Source organism: Calonectris borealis, chromosome W (genome assembly GCF_964195595.1).
Source record: "Calonectris borealis chromosome W, bCalBor7.hap1.2, whole genome shotgun sequence".
Classification (NCBI taxonomy): Eukaryota; Metazoa; Chordata; class Aves; order Procellariiformes; family Procellariidae; genus Calonectris; species Calonectris borealis.
The window spans coordinates 9,807,442-9,827,725 of record NC_134351.1 but is presented as its reverse complement, the minus strand read 5'-3'; positions in this window follow the sequence as shown (position 1 = coordinate 9,827,725).

The following is a 20,284-nucleotide window of genomic DNA, read 5'->3' as shown; positions in this document are numbered from 1 at the left end:
TGTAGTCTGGGAGTTTATGTTATAGCTCTAGCAAGAATACCTCCAGGTCCTTTGTGAGTATTGCTGATCAGTCTCTTGTCCTCAGGTCCCCTCTGAAGGTCAGTGCGCTGCTGGGATTCTTCCCATTGCCAACAGGCTTCCTCTAATCTCCTCATGGCAGTCACACGTATGGTTTTGCCGTGGCGTGGACAAAGCAGAGGCAAAAAGGGACTCAGGAGAGAATCCGGCATTGCAAAGTACTTCACAATAGCATTGAGGCTAAGGAAGTTGTCAGAAGCTGGTCATTCAGGTGTGCGGTGTTTTTGCGGGGTGATTTATGGAGAGACCTGGGGAGTGCTGAAAGTAATCCTGGGGCACAGGGGCTGCACTGTGGCTAGCTACACCAAGGGTATGAACCAGAAACTTGCACAGGCTATGGACAAAGTTCACACCGTAAAGCTATCCCTTGTACAGATTTGGGTTTTGCACTTTTGTGTGCTATCTCAGAAGTCTCCCATCCAAGAGTGTTTCCTGTGTTATAGGAAAAGATGGCATTATGGTGCAGGATCTGGACTGCAGCGTGCTGTAAGCTGATGAGTTCTCTGGTCCAAAGCTGGGGTGAAACGAGGGAAGGGTCACCAGCTTGACTGTGAAAGCTGTGACAGTAACTGTTAAAGGCTTTTCGGGAAGGAGCGGGGGGTGAGCCGACCCCTAGCATCCTCCCTGACATTCCCGCACCCTGCTAATGGCAGCCGAGACGACTTTCTGCTAATGCAAATGTTCACAGCTGTATGCTGGATGTTGCTGAGTGGATAATGGCTGATGAGGTTGCCTGTAGACAGTCACTCCACTACCAGTGTGTAATTAATTGCTATGTAAAGTGCTCTGAGATGCGGTGCTGCTGAAACGCCGGGTGTATAAATGCCATCCCCACACAAAAGGGAACAACATGCAAATTCTCTCAATATATTTTTAAATACGAGCATTTTTCAGCTGTTTGCTCTTTTGTAAAATTTATTAGGCCCCCTCCTGGGACCTGGAAGGCAGCAAGGGCAGTGCGCATGGATGAGCTGGCTTTCAGGGGCTCCTACTGTTTGTGCCACTCGGTCCCAGACTCCGGGGGGGTCATCTGTTTTTCTTCTCCTGTTCCTTTAACCTCTGTTTAACTTCTGTTTCCCCTTTTGCTTGCTTGCTCACATGGTGAGGCTGCTGCCTGCCTGCCTGGGGAGGGCAGCAGGAAAGGAGAATGCTTTTTTTGTAAAGGGCAGAAGCTTGTAAGGGCTCCAGCCCCTGTTTCCTTGTGAACCACAGAGGTTCCTTGCCCCGCTTCCAAAGGAAATGTGTTGTCCCAATTGGATGCAACCTAAAGAGAGGTGGTTTCAGGTCAGCTGGAGCTGGAAAGGCAGTTGGGGTGGGGTGGCAGCCCTGGCTACAAAGAACAAAGACCTGCTTGTCTACCTGCAGAGGTCTGACGCCAGCTCTGAGGAAGCAGTGGGAAGGACAGACTGTCTTCCCTGGGAACAAGTATATCACAAGGTGATTGACAAGTTTCAGCAAGGTGGCCTGAATGGAAGGCTATGAAATCTTGAGTGCTAGAGATCACAGGAAGAAGGCAAGATGACTCACTGCTTCCCATACCACAGAGAGGAAAGGACATCCAGCAAGTCATATCACGCAAGATTAAAAGAAAAGATGGGAAGTAGTTTTCCTCAGGGCATACAATCCTGTTAGAGAATTCATCGTGACAGTGAACAACTGAAGTGCAAACAGGTTAAAAAGAAGTAGACTAATTGAAGTTCACTACTGGCCATAGGACATAATGGTTTGGTTGCTACCACTGCTACAAGAACTCCTAAACCTTCAGCTGTCAGAAGCTGGGAGAATATGTGGGGGGTGGGTGGATGTGTCATAGTCCTTGCAGTCATTTCCTAGGTATCTGTTACTGTTAATGGATAGAAAAAGGACATAGAGACTATATGGACTGGAAATCTATGAGGTTTTTATGTGCTAATATTCAATAGATTAAGCAATGGGTAGTTGACAGATCTTGGACAGAAATTATGAGCAGGAAATCTGTTTAATGAGCACTTTTCTATGGTGTTCCTGAGAAGGCAGTCATAGCTTAGATGCAATTTAATGTTTCCATCAATGGTCTGGAAATAAATAAAAACAGCGCTGCTGGCTAAAACGTACAGATAACCTAAAGTTTGGAGGAGTGCTTAATATGGCTTGAGAATGCGTGGAAAGGACTCTGGGTCCATCAGTAGTCCAGGCACGTAGAGCATACATTTTCACAGCGTCAAATTGGGAGACAGAATAGGAACCAGAAGGACAGGTTGAAGCTATTGAGTGGTGAACAGCAGAATCACAGAACAGCTGAAGTTGGAAGGTATCTCTGTAGATCACCTACTCCAACCCCTTCTGCTCAGAAGAGGGTCAACCAGAGCAGGCTGCTGGACCATGTCCAGTTGTGTTTCAAATATTTCCAAGGATGGAGACTTCACAACCTCTCTGGGTAACTTGTTGCAGCATTTTAGCACCCTCACAGTAAAAAAGCTTTCTCTTACATTTAAATGGAATTTCCTGTATTTCAGTTTGTGCCTTTCATCCTTTCACTGGCACCAGTGAGAAGAGTCTGGATCTGTCTTCTTTACTTGCCCCCACCAGATATTTATACATATTAATAACATCCCCTTGATCCTTCCCTTCAACACGCTGGCCAGTCACAGCTCTCAGTCTTTCCTCACATGTCAGATGCTCCAGTTCATTCATTGTCTTTGTGGCCCTTTGCTGGACTTGCTCCAATATGTCTTGTATTTTCTTGTACTGGGGAGCCCAGAACTGGACACAGAACTCCAGATGTGTCTCACCAGTGCTGAGTAGAGGAGAAGGATCACCTCCCTCCACCAGCTGGCAATGATCTGCCTAATGCAGCCCAGGAGGCTGTTGGCCTTGTTTGTGACAAGTGCACATTGCTGGCTCATGGTAAATTTGGTGTCCATCGGGACCCTCAGGTCCTTCTCTGCAAAGCTGCTTTCCAGCTGGCCAGCCCCCAGTGTGCAGTGGTGTGTGGGAGTACCTCTGGAAATCAATGACTCCAAAGAAGATTGAGGGGTCCTAAAGGAAGGTCTGTCATCTGGACCTGCATTCTCAGTATGGTGGTGGGACCAAATAATACCACCTTGAAGGAGACTGGTGAAGGGACAGGACTAATTTTAGCTCAGTGTAAGTCACAAGGGGACAGATAACAGAAACCCATCTCCAGTTCAGGGACATGTGCTTTGTCAGGGACAATGAGAAATCGGAGAGGATGCAGAAGCCCACACAAATCTGGGCTAGAGAAAATGCTTCCAAGAGAGCAATTTGTTCAGCTCATCAACAAGCTCAAGTGGCAGCTTGCTGTGTGTATGCACCTGCTATAAAAGGACTCTTTAATCTAAAAGAGAAAGAAAGGCACACGACAGACCAGTGCCTGCAAGCTGAACACAAATAGACGTGAGCAAGAATCCAGGCGCCTGTTCTGTTGTTCATTATCTCCGCGAAATAATTACCAAAAATCTTGGTAGAGATTTCATCTTCTGATGTCTTTGAATCAAAACTGTGCAACTGTAGTTGAACCCAAGTTGTCAGGTGACTCACTGCGGTGTTGTGACCTGTTATGTTCAAGATTGCAGGCTGGGCTCTTCTTGCTGTAGTCTTTAGCTCTGACTAAAGTGGTCCCTGAAGCGGTCATGAGCACAACACACGAAGTATGGCATTGTCTGCTCTCCACATAGCTGACAGGCTGTGGGTAGCCTCTCTTGCTGCATTTTAGCCTGCCTGGGCTAGGATTTCAGGTAGGTCAGAGGGTGGAGTAACAGGTGAGATGATTGGTGTGGAGGGTGGATGTCGCAGATGTTACTTGGGGATTGAAGAGGTGCCTTCATTCACATGAAGGTGAGAACCCTGCAGAAGGTTTCTAGAGCACCCAAGGGGACAGCTGGCTGGCTATAGTCCTTCTATTCCAAGGGACAGGAGAGACACGTAGCAAGAGTCTGTCATCTTTAGACATTGATTGGGCTGCTGAACTTAAAGGGAAGAATCTTTGGAGTCTTCGCATAGCATAAGGGTCACTATATGGTAATCCTGATGGATTTCTCAACTCTACCATGCCTCTTTTGGTTGGGTTTTCCTTGGGATCTCAGCTATTACTCACAATACCGGTATCCATGGCTAGTAGCAAGTATCCTCTGCAAGGAATGACGACCAGACTCCAGATTTTCAGCCAAGTGCCTCTTTAAGCCAGCAAGGGCCACAACCCATTGGTGCTGCTGTGGCTTCCTGCAAATAAAGCAGAAATAGAGCTACAGGACTATGATGGGAAGAAATCTATAGGCACAAGTGTCTTTTCCTTTTTCTGTGCTTTTACTCATCACCCATAACAGCTTCTATTTCTAACCCTGTGTTTAAAAAAAAACCAAAACAAACCCCTGAAAGTCAATATTTATTTTTCAGGCTCCCTCTCCCCTGCTGTTCGCCTCTGAATTTAATGCTTTTGAAAGGTGAATGATTGACGATTTACTGAAAACGAAGTTAAAATATAAATAATTCCACGATTCAGCTGCTGTATTAAGCAGGCATATGAGAAAAGCCCAGAAGACCAAGGTTGGCTTTTATTATTAACAAGGAAAAAAATTAAATTTAAATAAATGTAATATTTATTAAAATTTCCTTTCACGCTGTTACCTGAGGTTCATAAAACTTTTGAGCTGTGTCAGCTTTGCACTCCCCAGTACATTGAACTCCAGGGAAAACTATAAGCAAATTCTTAAGATCAATGCAAACTACTTCTCCATTACTCAAAAAAGGGAATTTTAACTATTTTTGAAGGCCCCAGGACTCCACTAATCCAGATATAAAGACTTTTTTCACCTTCAAACTTCACAGTTCCAACTCCCCTTTCACCTTCTCTCCTCCCATCGCCACCCCAACACACACAGCCCTTTATACACTGAGGAAAGTGAATATACATCCTTTAGCTCATTTTCCATCTTTCCCATAGCCAATTGCCAACTGGAATTTGTGAAAAGATGGAGAGCGCTGCGTCGAGGCTGCTCCTGAGCCCAGCCTGTCCCCACGGCACTGCCAGTGCCAAGAAGAGGAGATGTAAGGCTCTGCTAGGTGAGGATGGCAGGAAGAGAAACCTGTTTTCCTGGGATGAAGACGCTAGAGTGGCAAAGCCAAGTAATGTGCTGTAAGCAGGACAGAGGAGAAGGGTTTGGAGATGAAGGCTCTCTTACCACCCAGTTGGGATCCAGGTCTGGATTTTAAAGAGAGTGAAAAGATCCTGCAGGTCTTGCCTTGGTGTTTTTAATGATAACACACTAGGAAAGCAAACCTGTATGAAGCAGTTTTGTCTGGAATACAGTTGCAGATCAGCTCTGGGCTTCAAAAATCTTCCTACCTATGCCATGCAAACACACTCATGCTTCTAGAGCTTGATGGAGCATGACTGACCTGTTCCTTAAAATGGAAGAAATCACGGAGAGAAAAAGTAGTTTTAACAGCAGATACTCAGCTTTGAGGGCATGGGACTAGAGGCTTAGACCTGTCCTTGGGTCCAAGTTTGCCTTCACATCAGCTGTGTAGGCACTTATTCCTAAAGTAACAGTCACCTGAGGAAACCTGAGGACCACATGGGAAGGAAACACATGGTTGCAACACCTTCAGCACGCACTCAGCCATTCCCTGGTGTGTGGGTAGGCTGGGTGTGCTGTCCTTGGTCATGAAACTGGTCTGGAAGGACTTGACCATGCTTGCCATTATGGCAGAGGGCATCTGCAGTTTACCTGAGCTCGGGCTGCCTGTAGTGCAGTGCGGTGGCCATAGGACCAAGCTTTAGGCATCTCTCTGGTGATAACAGCACAGAGCTAGAGCACTTGTTTGTCTGGGCTGAGCATCCTGAATGCAGCCTACAAATATAATCTGGTGTGCACCTCTGGTTTGGTTGGGGAGGGAGGAAAAATGCATGGAAGGGACAGTCATCAAAATTTAGCCCAGGCACAGCAGATTCTGCAGAAGTATCAAAAAGAAATGCTCCGTCTTGGAGGAATTCACCTAGGTGTAAAGGATTTTGGTCCCTACATTAGGACGTCCATACTGCCCAGACTTTGAAGGAGATTTCATGCACAGAGGCAAGTTTTGCTCCTGGTGAAGTCGCTGGGTGTGGAGAGTACTAGTAGGCTTGGACTTTGCAAGAGTGGATTCAGAGCAAAAAAAAATGAGCTGTATGAGAATGTGCTTTGATGTCGATAAACGTGCCTTGTGGAGGCGTTAGAAAAAAGAAAAAGCGAGAGAAAGAAGGATGTTGAAAAGGATGATAAAGCAAGAAAAAGATGCATGGGATTTGGAAGCATTTGAAGAAACCTTTTTATAAAGCTGTGCTAGGCACGTCCCGTCAAATCTCTCCTGCTGTGAGGAATTTTCATGTTACTTTGCAGATAAACTTGTTGAGAGCGCGCTGTCTGCCTCCATGGTGACAGAACAGCGTCTCAAAGGAAACGGCCCTGCATCGTCATTTCTCCTTCAGTTCCAGGCAGCATCTGTCACTGCAGAGCTGGGCTGTGAGCTGCAAATTAGACCCATGTCCTCCCTGGCCTGGGGAATCTAAGCAAAGCTGCATTTTGTTCGTTGCAGGCTGACTTTGTCAGGGTTTCCTTTCGTCTTGGTTGGGCAGAGTATCGCTTGTTCATGAGGGACTTGTTGCTTAGGTCTCTGTTCCAGAAACTGTCTCCTGATAATCTTTTTAACTGCTGTTTTCTGTCTCAGGTGGCTTTTGGAGGGATAAAGGGGAAGGGCGGAAGAGGCGAGGCTGACGGAGGATATAAAATAACCCGGGTCTGGAGGCAGCCAGGCAGGATGCATGAACTGACTGTCAGGCAGATGGAGGAGGGGATGTGTGTCACCAAGGTCTGGCTTCTTAAGGATGGAAGGGTTAATGCAATTGTACTGCATGTGCTGGTCTGCTGCTTGGTGCCTCTCTCATTTTAATGTTTAACCCCCTTGAAGGAGTTTTAGCTAGAGGAGAAAGAAATCTGAAAGTTAGTAAGCTCCTGCATGTTTTGTGAAGCTAGGCGTCTGCTTGGAGGTAAGGACTCCTCTAACCTGCTACTGATGTTCACAAGTATTATCCCCTCTGTCTTCTCCTGCTGACTGATAGGTCATGGTAAGCACAGAATTCCTGTAATACAATGAAGGACACACACACACACACACACACACACACACACACACACGAACTTTGCCTTGAGTCATGAAATCATGGGAAATCAGTCCTGGTTCTTCAGTTCACAGAAAATCTTATTTTGGCTAGTTCAGATGAAAATAAGGAGGAGACACAAGAATAAGGAAAAATGAAAGAAAGAAGAGAGGAACGTATAACTGCACCAGAAGCTGATCCAAGTCAGCTTGGTCAATATTTTGGATATCGCAGTAGGAAAAATGTTTTTCCTTGGAAGGGGCTGACTTTCCTTGGAAGAAGCTCTGTGCTTCTCCTGCTTGTTCTGAGCTCGCACAGAGATACATTCACCTTTTCCTAATGAGTCAGCAATCATGGCAGTTCTCCATGGCCTTGCGTTACAGGGGATAAGGATGCTTGGCTTTACCAAGGAGCAGTGCAAGTCAACTGGATGTGTGTCTGGGTGGAGGAGGGAGCTCACATCTCCCCTGTCTGCCCTCTGTGCAAATTCAATGACTGTTACCTGGGCTCCAGGGTCTTTTAGTTCCTGCTCCATCCTCATTGCACGTCCTTTTGTACATCACCGCCACTGCACTGCCTTGAAAGGTCACAGACTCTTTCTCAGTTCAATCTTTTCTTAAGATCCCCCTGAAGACTGTGCCAGACATCTCTGAGGTTACCTGCATGGAGTCAGCCAAGGCATAGCTGGCTGGGAGGCAGCTATTTGTTTTCAAACTGCTCTACCCTTGGGTTGTTCTCACATGTTGGTTACTGTATCCCTGGGATCTCGTTATTGCACCTCCATCCCGTTTCTTGTAACACTCATCTCTTCCCAAAATGAGATCCCAGCTCTGCAAGCCAAAGATTGCTTATTGCGTCTTTGCACAGCATCTAGCATGGGGGATGTGAGCTAGGGCATCAGTCAGTGATTGAAAGGCAAGTAACAGCTGACAGTCTTGACTGAAATGTATCCCCTGAAAATATTTCTCAGCAGAAAATGGACTTTTTCATTAAATGGAATCTTTCTATAAAACATTATCAGTTCTGTAGAAATTTTCCATTTTTTATTTCATAAAAAGTTTTTTACCTTTTTGGTTTTGTTTCCTCTGTCAGTATTTTGAAAATTGTTCATGTTGTTCAGTTTAAAACAGGAAAAATCCTACAAAAATGTCTAGCTGACAGAAGTTTTTAACTTTTTTCTTACCTTGGGTTGGAAAATAGTGAATAGGTCTCCGTTGCGCCCAGTATAACACTGGCCACGCAAAGATGAACTCATCTTCATCTAGTGAATGTCATGTCCTCAAAGTAAATGGATGACACCATTAGTTCAATAGAGCTCTGTGTGATTTTGAAGGGATTGTTTTTGAATTTGTGAGCTCAAATGCTCCTTTTGACTGCAAGACATTTGAGCTTTGCATTTCTTTAAATCAGTACCCTGAAAAGTGGGGAGGGGAGGGGAGGGGAGGGGAGGAGAGGGAAGAGCAAGGCAAGGGGAAGGGAGAGGAGGGGAGGGGAGGGGAGAAGAAGAAGAAGAAAGTTAGGAAAAAAAAATCCATTGCCAGTCTCATGATTCCTCCAGCTTCTTGACTTTTAAGGGATCAAGTCTTCCAATTCTTGCAGAATAGTCCCTGAGGCAATGTTAAGTCACCCTTGTAATTACTGTCTTTAAAAAGAAAATTTGGAGTGCTTTAAAAGCAGATTCCCTTGTATTAAGAGACGGTACAGGTATGAAGCAGTGTGCTCCAGTGAGCTGGAGTTAACTCCCCATTTTTCCACCTCCGTGCCTCTGGTACCAATCTCTGGTAATTTTGCTTTAGCAGCTTGGTTGCGGAGCGTTAACTTCTGCTCTGTGTGGTGAGAATACGGGCTATATCACTGAGGATCATTGTGCTGCGCTTTCTCACAGATATGCTTGGCTGGGAGGGACTGCAACTCTCCCCGCATGTCACATGGAAGTATTTCAGGCGAAGCCTTTATGATAAATTAGGGAATGTGGTCAGCCAGAAACAGCCGGAGAGCTGTTTTATTAATCTGCGGGTGGATAACAATAAAAATGATGAAAGATCTAATCAGCTGCATTATTAGCTAGAGGTTGGTGGGGCCAGGAGAGAAGAGGGGTGTGTGGGTGATGTGGGTGCTGGGGAGAGACAAGAGCATTATGTGCAAGCACTGTCAGCCAGTAAAATTGAGAGATGAAAACATTGCTGGAGATGATACCTTCAAAATTTCAGTCTTCAGCACCCCATTCTCATTTGCCATTTCCTTTGACAGCTTGTTTAATCTGGGAGCACCCCCATTTTCAGCAGCCAAGTTGCCCATCAGTGCTTGGTGCTCCCTGTCTCAGCTGCTCCTTCCTCCAGTCCTCGGCACCTCCTGGGGCAAGGCCAGGACACCAACAAGACGTTCCCTTCCTATCTTGCAGAAGGTGGTGAGATGTCTCCTTTGTGGACTGCGTTGAGGGGTGAGATGCTGTGCTTTCTATTGGTGTGTCTTTAACATTTCCAGCAATACCTAGGAGACTTTGCTGATAGAAATGAGGAGGTGGGCAACTCAGGCCCCTTTGGCTGGTGGGGGGTTCTACATGGTGGGTGGGATGCTTACAGTGGTAAATAAAGGCTTCTATGTGTTTTCTGTGCCCTCTTTCAATTTGGGTCCTATTCTCTTTCTTTTGGGGTAGTAAGGTAAGCAAATACGATACAGGAAAGCCCTGTCTAAGTACCTGGATATAGAAAAGCTGGAAGGCTCCAAATCTCCATTAAAGCTTTGATTTGGCAACATCACAAAGTCCTGCAGTCAACACACCTGTACGCAAATGCATTATGGACAGCTAAAGAGCCTCTGTTCTTCGCTTCCTCTGTCGTATTTTGCAATGCATATTATTTGCTTACAATTCAGGTCTGTCTCATAGTCTCTGTGGTAAGAGCATATTGAGGAAAGTCATCTCCTTTCCCAGCAATTTTCTCAGCTTCTCTTGATCATTAACATGCTGGAAATCACTTGAAAGAAACACTGCAATTTTTTAAGGGATTTTATTCATTTATTCATCAAGGTTAAGGACCCTGAAAAACTGCTGTCTACATCTTTTAGCACTTACTTCTTTCAAATCTCATATACATTATAGTCCTCAATCTGGAGTTCTCTTTCTCTATGAGGTTTTCGCTGCCTGTATCTTTTGTTGCAGTCTTAATGTACAATAAACCCCTTTAAAATTAGTTATACTGCTACAGTTGTCAGGAGAACTCAAGTGATCTGATGAATTTAGTAAGAATTCCAGTCTGTGAAACAGACACAATGAAATTCTCTCCTTCAGCCTACTTGCCTCATTATTAAACCTCCAGTTTATAGTGTGCAGACAGTCGCGCACTATAATTGAGGCTGAATTGCAATTCTCATTATAAATCCCCTTTTCTCGCGTGCTCATAACTTCAGCCAACACGTGGGCTGAAACTGTGTGCACTCACTTTTAGCCCACAGTAGGATATTTAACTCCATGATCTATGGGCTTTAGCTCTGCTGCCATGCTCTGCTGCCCCATATATTTCACCATAACAGGAGCTTCTGGTGAGGTTAAAATACAAAAGCTGAGTATTAGCAGGTCTGCCTAGCTTAGGCGCTGGGCTTGCATCTGTATTTTAGGTAGCTAGTGAAGCCATTGCACTCCTGGAGCATTGGCATTTGCTAGCCAGCCATCTGAGAGGGTGTTTTTTCAAGATCATGTCTGCCAGCTTAAGTAACAGAAGTCTCTCTGAAGTCTTGAAAAACACCTGTCCCTCCCCACTGACTAGACAGGAAATTTAGGCATTTCCTTCATTCGCTGCCCAGAATTTAGGTACAGGTGAGTCCCAGCAAAACCCGCTTTTGTTTCCTTCCTCTGCGCCGGTGAGGTCTCTAAGTTCAGTCTGAATTTCTGTAGGGGATTCAAAACTGTTGACTGGATCCATTTGGACCCAGAGCAATTCCATCAAGCCCTCAATGCCAGGGACGAGGACCTCCTTTTCTCTCTCTGTATGCTGTACTTGTTCTGCCTCCCCTCTGCTTTACTGCCAACGCTAGCATGTAGAGTGAAGCGCTTGGATGCAGATTTACACTGCATGGGCCAACTTACTGCCGAATCCTCCGAGCAAGTGTCAGTTCAGATAGACAGCTCAACGTTGCACCTCAACCTGCAGCCAAGAGCAGCATAAGGGAGCAGCCTCATGACTGCAGCACTCAAGAAGCACGTGAAGGTTTGGGGTTTGGGGCTCGGTTCTGCTCTTTGCCACAGGTTTTGTGCGTGCCATCGGATGAGGCAGCTAGGTCTGTTGACTAGAGAGATCTGCTGACCCAAATGCTGGTGTAGCCCTCAGGCTCAGATGTAGGCACTGGAAGCTAGATGGGACCATTTTCACCATAGCTGTGCTTGGAGGGATGTATGCAATGGAGGAAACCAAAATATCTGCAGAGACAGAGTACGCTGCAGATGCCCACGCCCTGTCCTATGCACCCTCCACAGGCAGAGGAAGCGTTCTCCTGCCCTAGCTTCACCACAGTGACTTCTCCTGAGGTGCTGCATGATGAGGACTTGAGAGCTGAGAGTTTGCAGAAACTCCTGCTGAGAGTTTATGGAGAGGAGAGGAGTGTGAGGGATAAAGAAAAACTAGCACATATTTGTCAAGAAACCCAAGCCAAAAGGATTTATGTCAAGAGATTTATTTTTTTGGCAGTTACGAGAGATCACATAAAAAATAAGAAACACACATACTCATGTATTTATAATGGGCAGAAGGAGGTGGAGGAAAGAGATTCGTGCTAAAAGGAAATTGTCGAGTTGGGAAGTATGAGGTAGAGAAATAAATGACATCCTACAGCCAGACAAACCACGGATCAAGACCAGTCCTGTCTGCAGATGGCTGGTGTAGGGGAGTGATTTTGATGCATGCTGTCAGGGAGGCCGTAGCTGTTCACTAAATCCCTCTCTCTGCCCTCGCTGTCACGGTCCAACAGCTGCTCATGGTGTAGGCAGCAGTGGTGATGGAAGGTGCTGCCATTTATCCCCAGTGGTTTATTACCAACCCTTCATTCCTGCAGCAGAGAGGGAAGCCTCTGTCTGGCATTCTGGCGTCTTATCGATTCGGTTGGTCAGCAATCCAGGACGCTCCTCCAGCACCCTTGATGTGTGAGGGAGCCCGTGGCAGGGGCTGAGGATGCAGGAGCGTGTGGCAGGACCTAAGGACGTCATGGCAATGTTTGCAGGGCTCATCCGCCAGTACCCCAAATCCCTGTTCTCCTCCAGGCATACAACTCAGCTTTCTCACACCTCTCCCCCACTTTCTTTGCTCTCCAAGTGCTACTTGTAGGAGTCGAAAGTGGAGTGACGGAGCCTGAGGGAAAGGGGAAAATACAGTCTGTGGCTTTGAAAATGTAAAAGGGACCCTCCTGCATACTTTGTTCCTCTCCTGATACTCGTCTCTGTCCCCAGCTGAACTGCTGTGACCAATTGCACCGAGAATTTTGCTCCACGAGTGCAGTGGAGATGAGAAAAAAGCTAAAGAGTGGGAAAGAAAGTGACTCCGACACTGCTAGCATGGGGGATTTTGATATAACCTTTATTTTGGGTGACAAGGCTTAACACCTTCCTTAATGCCATTTGCTGCATTTCAGGTCCACCCATCAGAGCCTGCACCCTCCGGAAGATGATCGTGTTTACCTGCATGGTACGTGCATGTTTTGTGAACGTGTCAGGGATCCTGGCACAGAGGCAAAGCGCTTTTTAGCACTGTTGTCCTCCATTGTAATGGCAGGAGGGGCTGGGCATGAGCTCTCCCCGCTGCCCTGTATCAGTAACCTTAAAAACTCCTTTCAAATCCTTTTCCTAAGAAGTACTTCTGACAATCACTGTCCACACGTGCCTGGACTGGCCAGAGTTTTAAGAAGTAGGTTGGCTGGAATAAGGTAGCTCTGAGCTTTGCTGACAGTTATCCCTAGGAACCCTGTGAAGAGTTTCTGCAGCCACCAGAGCTGTTCTGAATTTGTAATGAATTTGAAAATCATGCCTCAAGCTCAGTCTGCTCTAGAGACGGTGTTTAATGAAGAGTCAACTCCAGCTAACACCAGGCTCAGCAAATGAATATAGGGCATTCTGGCTAAGTCCAAGATCTCGTCTCCTTAAACATTGTCACTAAGAAAATTCTGCTGCTCTCCAGTTTTGATGATCTGCAAGAAGGCTACACCCAAGACAACTAAGGACACACATTTTAAGCTGAGTGGTTGTTCTATTTCCAGAGATTGACTGGATGCTGGATTTGTGTATAGATTTGTAGGTGCAGGCATATAAGAAATACATGAAGATAATGCATGGACTTAGGAAGATAAGTCTTGTGGAATTTTGCTCACCCATCTCCATCTCATAATTCTGTATCTCTGATTCATCCTTCCTCTAATAACCACTCCCTGTAGAAATGTGGTAGCTAACAGGCGGGCAGCGTATTGTACCTGTTGTTTGTCAGGCGCTATCATAGGGTTTTTCTCTGTTGACCTGAATAGTTGTTTTTGGTTTTGTTGTTGTTCTCAGTTAGATTTTAAGCTTTGTGGGTCAGGCACCATCATTTGGTCTGTGTTCCTGCAATGAAGAGTTTTAGGGTTATAGTCACACGTACAGTGTGAAAAGTCAGATTATGGCCACTGGTGAAGGACAAATCTTTCCTGCTGAAATATTTTCCACAAAGAAAGGTCAATCTTGACTCCTCTTCCATCCTTCACCTCCTTGGTAATTACTAATAAGAAAAAAATTCATTTTGAGCCTGCTGGACTTAAAGGACTTAGTTGTTAGTTGCACGTGTCAGGGTCCATGGGCATTGCTGCAGAACCTGACAGGACCCTCAGTTCGTGTAAGCCATGCTTCCATCCTCTGCCACTGGTCCTTCTCCTTCACTGAACGCTATTTCCCATGAAATACTGAAATATCTTGCTAGTTGGCAACTTTTCTGGAAAGTTTTACTGCTTGTGAATCAACAGTTTTCTTCATTAAAAGTTTCTATATTTTGAACGTTTTGGCCCCATTTGGGCTGAAAAATGTATGTTTTGCAGGCTGGAATTCAATTTTTTTTCCAGTGAGGTCTGCTAGGGAGACGTGTGGGAGATTTGGCTCCCTCCTTCTTTCCCCACAAAGTTCAAGTAGGTCAAACGCTACCGTTGATGATCTAACTTTAGCTTTACTCCTTCAAAACCCCACCAGTCTCCTGGACTTGACTTTACAAGTCCTTTCATGTCACTTCACACTGTAGTAGGAGGAAGTGAAAATTACGGGCCACAGGCAGGGTTCCAAAAAGTGCTCTTTCTTTCTCAGAAAAGGGCTGGCATCTTTCCACGGGCCTTCATTGTATTTTATAGCCATACTACAGTATTTAACAGCATAATTTAGTAAGTGTCGGTACTCCGTCGCGGAGTGTGGAGAAACCGTCTTATTCAACCTCTGGCGACGTGCACTGATTCAAATAACGCACCGTGAGGTAGCGTTAATGTTTTCTGGAAATGAAATTGGAGTCAGAAATGCCCTTATTGGCCATCAGCATAAATATTGGTGTCATCCTGATCAGCAAGCAGAATTCAAGGCCTTTTGCCCTTAAAAGGTGACTCTCTCTCATGTTTTAATTCATTTCCTACCAAATTAGCTACCCCGAAGTGCAGACACACATTCCACTGGTTTAAACCTGAGACAAAGACAGTTGGTTTTGTGCTGCTCTTCATGTCACAGCTTTCCCAGTTTTTGAGCACTAGTAGATCATTTATTCACTATATTGTGTATGGTTGTACCTGAATTAGTTCTTTCCCTTCACAAAATATATGAAATTATTAAAGAAATTAAAAGTCCTTGACATGGATTAGAAATATATCCTAAAGGTGTCTGCAGAAGACCTGCTGCAACACAAAATCTGAGCAGAACTTTCCCACCCTTCCAACTACAACGCCTCTTCGCTCCTTGCAAGCTCTGAATGCCTGGGGGAGATAGGTCTGGCTCGGATCCTAAACTGCCATCTGATTTAGGGTGTTCTAAGCATAAAGGGATGGGAAAACGGTGACTCTTCTGGGTTGTCAGAGACCATTTCATGTTTACCTCAGCTCTGCAGCTACCATCTGTGTCTTACCAGAGTATCAGGGAGGTCAGCTGTCAAATGGAGTAGGAAGAGACAACAGTTGCATCAGAAGTTGGTCAGATATAATCTCCTGCAGAGATTTTAATGTGTTCTTCAGCCCAGAAGGCTGCAATAGTCCATCATAATTTCTATCGGCTGTGCCAGACTTTGTACTCAGCATAAAAAAACATTGAATCCAGGTAATATCATTCTTCATGCTTGCAGTCACAATGTCAAGCTCTTCCTGCAGGACTGGTGCAGTTTGGTCTACACTGTACTGATTTTTGACCTGTAGCCAGGTGTAAGTTGAAGCTTCCTCTGCATATCAGCCAAGAGGTAGTGACCGTTCCTCAAGTCACCCTTCTCTCAGCTTAGAGATGAGTTCTAGCATCAGGGCTGTGCATGCATTATGTCCTGGCTTCAGTCCACAAACAGTAAGGCTGGGCTTGGCCTGATGAGGGCAGCCAGTGATAAACTATCCACTGTGCATGTGGGAAACCACCTCTTCTCCACTGGGTGGAACTGGAACTAGTGTGTGGGGCAGAGTAGTTCCCCTCGGTGTGCACTGAAGTTCTTGTCCCTCTATACACCCCAACACTTCTTTGGGTAAATGCTTTTGTGCTCAGCACCCTCCCTACCCACATTTGTTTTCCTGAAAAGAAACCCAGTCCAGAAGGGAGGTGCAGTAAACTCTGGCAGATCTACCGGGTTGGACAATGGTAAGGAGAGGGCTGCATTGGGTGCCTGTACCACAACATAGATATAATTGAGGTTGTGCAAATCTACCTGTATAGCCTTTGATAGTTTTATTTCATGAGAATAAGAAGGGGCATGGTCAGAACACAGACCTGCTTTGAGTAGGAGGTTGGATGAGAAAACCACAGAGGTCCCTTCCCATCAGCATTGCTGTGATTTGGGTTCTATATGTGCTCTGTTGAGGAAGTTCAGAGGGGTGGGGTCCATAGTAGTAACATATGCACATCTATAGCAATCATAGAATCATAAGGCATGCCAAGTTGGAAGGGACCTCGAATGATCACCTTTCGTGGGAAAGGGAACCTAGATGAGATTATCTAGCACCCTGTCCAATTGCATCTTGAAAACCTCCAGTGATGGGGATTCTACCATATGCCTGGGTAGGTTGTTCCAGTGATTGACTGTTCTCACTGTAAAAAATTTCTTTCTTATATCGAGATGAAACCTCTCCCGGTGCAACTTGTAGCCGTTGTCCCTTGTCTTCTCCATGTGGCTCCTTGTGAAGAGAGAGCCTCCGTCTTCTTTGTAGCCACACTTTAAATCGATAACATATTTCCTCTGTAGCCTTCACCTGAAGTTATCAAAGCAGGCAAGGTAATATTTTAACAAGAATGAGGCAGCTGGGCAATGGACACTCTTTTGTATTTTTAAAAACCTCCTTTGTAAACCTCAAAACCAATATGAGGCAACGGCATATGTCATTTCACAAATGGGTAAAGTGAAGTGATGCAACTCAGAAACGGTGATGAGTAACACTGCCATAGGCTAAGCACTGGTCCATACACTCCTCTCAAGATGGCATGTGGCTTGGTAACTGTCCAGCTCCACCATCTGCAGAGACTGAAACTCAATTGCTGTTAACGAGAATGAAATTATGGTGATATTAGCATAATTAAAATGAGAAGAATCCTAGTTCAAGGATGATTGATGTCCATGGAAAGCTTTGGATGGAGGCAGAAAAGGCAGGTCCAAGAACATTGGCTCAGACTTTATTTACCTGCAAAATTTCCCCAGGTACAGGAGGAAATGTCCTCAAAAAAAAAAAAAAAAAAGGTTTAATGTGGCTACTGACTGGTATTAAATAAATGATGCATGTTGGCAGAGCGATAGATGAGGATAGCGGAAAACACATTGTGAAAGGAACCAGAAGAATTGCTGTCATAAATCTCCCCAAACTATTCTAGTCAGAGAGAGGCTAAAAACTAAGCAGGTTACTGGGAGCATAAGGAAGGGGGCTTTAGAAGAAACCCGTGACTCTGTAGGTTCATTGACACAAGTTTTGCCCATGTGTCCACCCTCTTAGAAGAGGAGCAATGGATGGCCAGGGAAAGGAAAGGGTTGTGAAGGTGTGACATTGCAACTTAGGTTGTTTGGTTTTTGAGTTTTATTTTTTATTTGAGGCAGGTTAAAAGAGCTCCAGGTGTTCTCTCTAGAAAAAAAGAGATTAGAAGGCAACATTAATCAAGTTTACAACATATTCAAACAAGTAGATAAAGAGGAGAGAAAAAAATACCCTGAAATGTTTTTCTAATGAATGCATATTTTAGCTGAAGAATTCACAGGGGTCGACATGGAAAAAACCATGTATATATGCAAAACTAGGGTTAGAAGACAAAGTGGGATTATTTTCAAAGCTCATAAATAATTTAACTGTTGGAAGAAAAATGCAGAGGTTTCTGTTGATCTTATTGCCAAAGGAATGACTTTAGGCCTGATAAAGTAAGGGGCTAAAGGGTTTTTTCACACAGAAGAATGGCAGAGTGTAGCTGTTTGCCTATTACAACTTGTCACACCAATCATGGTTTTTCTTGGGTAAAAGATGGGCATGTTGGGACAGGATATTCTTGCTTCTTTGACACACTAAAATGCCTGTATCCAATGCTAAATGACCTTTATGTTGGAAAGAAATTGCAGTTTCCTGTTGACTTTTGTAAGGTGTTCACTGAAAGCAGTTGTAAATGTTGTTCCTATTAACTTTTTTGCTGCAGAAAGAGGCCATTGCTGAATGCTTTTGACAACACCACTTGCAAAAGTCCGGGAGGAGCTTCACAAAGGGCCAGCCACTGGAAACATTTAAGGAGCAGAGTGCCTTCTTCATTTGCATTTCTAGTTACCATGAAAATTGTGCAACTTCGCAGTGACCAAGGCAGGTCATAGAAGAGCTTCGTTATCTATTTTGCATGCGCAATTATCCATGCCACCGTCACACCTACTCAGTCTCCACATCAGTCACTTTGTACAGTTTAGTCATGCGGTCAAATGGCTGAAGTTATCAAAGTCCCTGTTCCATATCATTTCTGTTCCTGCCAGGTGAGAACGAGCAATAACTGCCCCTCTGGCTCGTACTCCAGTTTTGTTTTATTGAACTGGTCTATATTTGTCTTTGTCTTTGTCTTTGAAATAACTTTTCTGAACAGGGAAAGAAGCCAGACTGACAGCCCTGAAACCTGTTTTCTGTGAACTTATGGTCTCTTTGTCTTAAAGCACCTCAAGCCTCTTGGCTGGAAGTTGCTACTTTCCCAGCTCAGGGAAAAGGTGCACAGAAACTCCAGCACTTCAGCACGCAGAACCTGACCATGTGTGCACTCTCTGAGGCTATTTCTAATGGTAAGTACAAACCATGGCTAATCTGTTTTGCTTCCCGTTGCACTTGGCTTCTCTCAGTTACTGCCTCCCTGCTGAGATTTAGTGGTTTCCATCCTCACCGAAGTGAAGTGTTTCCTAATTCAGCCAGGTGTAATGCTTGGTCATGACCATCAGTCCATCACCTGTGGGACAGACAAGGTGTGCAAGCCCTGGAGGACTAATCCCTGAGAAGTGAGATCTCACTCTTTTCTTAGCTTCTCTGCTAAAAATGCAAAAGCACCAGCTGGGCTAATGAGCAGTGATATAGACCCCTCTGATCTAGGACCATCAAAAGATTGCACATAGGAAGGCTTACTGACCAGCTGGATGGCAAGTAGATATCACTAGTGATCCGGTATAGAGGCAAAGCAAGGTCCAGTCAGGCCAAGTTTGTCCTCTCACCCCAGCTGTCCCCAGCTGCACAGACCTCTACCCACTTTTCTTCACTGTTTGCAAATAGTGGGAGGGAGTGCTCCTTTAAATCTGATGGATGAAAACCCTTCCTAAAATTCGGCATTTGGTGGTATCAGCCCCTTCATGGAAGGAAAAATTCCCCAGTCTCCGATTAAACTGGATCTGGACTGTAAGTCTTTCAGGCAAGTGTGTTGCTTTACGTGTATTCCCTACCTCTAGGAAAATAAAACACCTTGAATGTCCAGTATTTCACCCAAACTCAGCTCTCTCATAGCACTGCAAAAGCTTGGTAGTCAAGGAGAGAAAATATTTACTTAGTAAAGCTTTAAGATCAGGCTTTTGGGCTGGAAACTGAAAGATATAAATAAGCCAGATATAGAACAACTCCTGCTTAAACTGCAGAGCTTAATCCGCAGAGCCAGGTAGCTCTCTAATTCTTTATCCTGTTTTGGCTTGGTCTGCTCTGTGCAATCCAATCACCAGAACCGGAGTTTTGACATTCACCCACCAAACCATCTCGTGAGTGGGGTGCTCAGGCTGGGCAGAGGAGGCTAATAACTGGTACCACACATAGGGCCAGCCTGCTCTTCTCAGGTTGCTATGTGTCTCAGTCTAATCTCAAGTTTCTTCTCGTATCCTAAACTTGGCTGCTTGCTGCTTATCAGCTAGCAGAGGTATGCACAGGGACTCAGACCCCCTTTGTCTTTGGCATTCGGGCTGTGGAAAGCTAATGCAGATGTTCTGGATAGCTGTCCCTTGGGGTTGGGAGAGTTGGGTCCAGAGGAGAAAGCATCTCTTTGTCATCAGTCTCCTGGTTGCCTGCCCTCAAACCAAACCAGGCTGCTCCCCAGAGCCAACTCCAGTGCACTGGCGTGAAATGTGATGCAAAGTGTTAGTTTGATGATTATTGTGCGAAATTCGCATGGTCCGGCATGCTCTGGGGTTGCTCCAGAAAGCAGCAATAACAGAACAGACCAAGCGGAAGGAGTTAAAACAAGGAAAAATTGGGCTGACACTTTTCATCTGTGCTTATATGCCATTGTAAGAGTGGCTGGGGGCTTCTATTGGCTTGGCTTAAAAAAGATATTGTTAATGTCTAACACTTGATGACAGATGGTTCACCAATACGGCTAGGCCCATTGTCTCACTTAATAGCTCTTTGTTCTAGCTGAAAGAAGGTAAT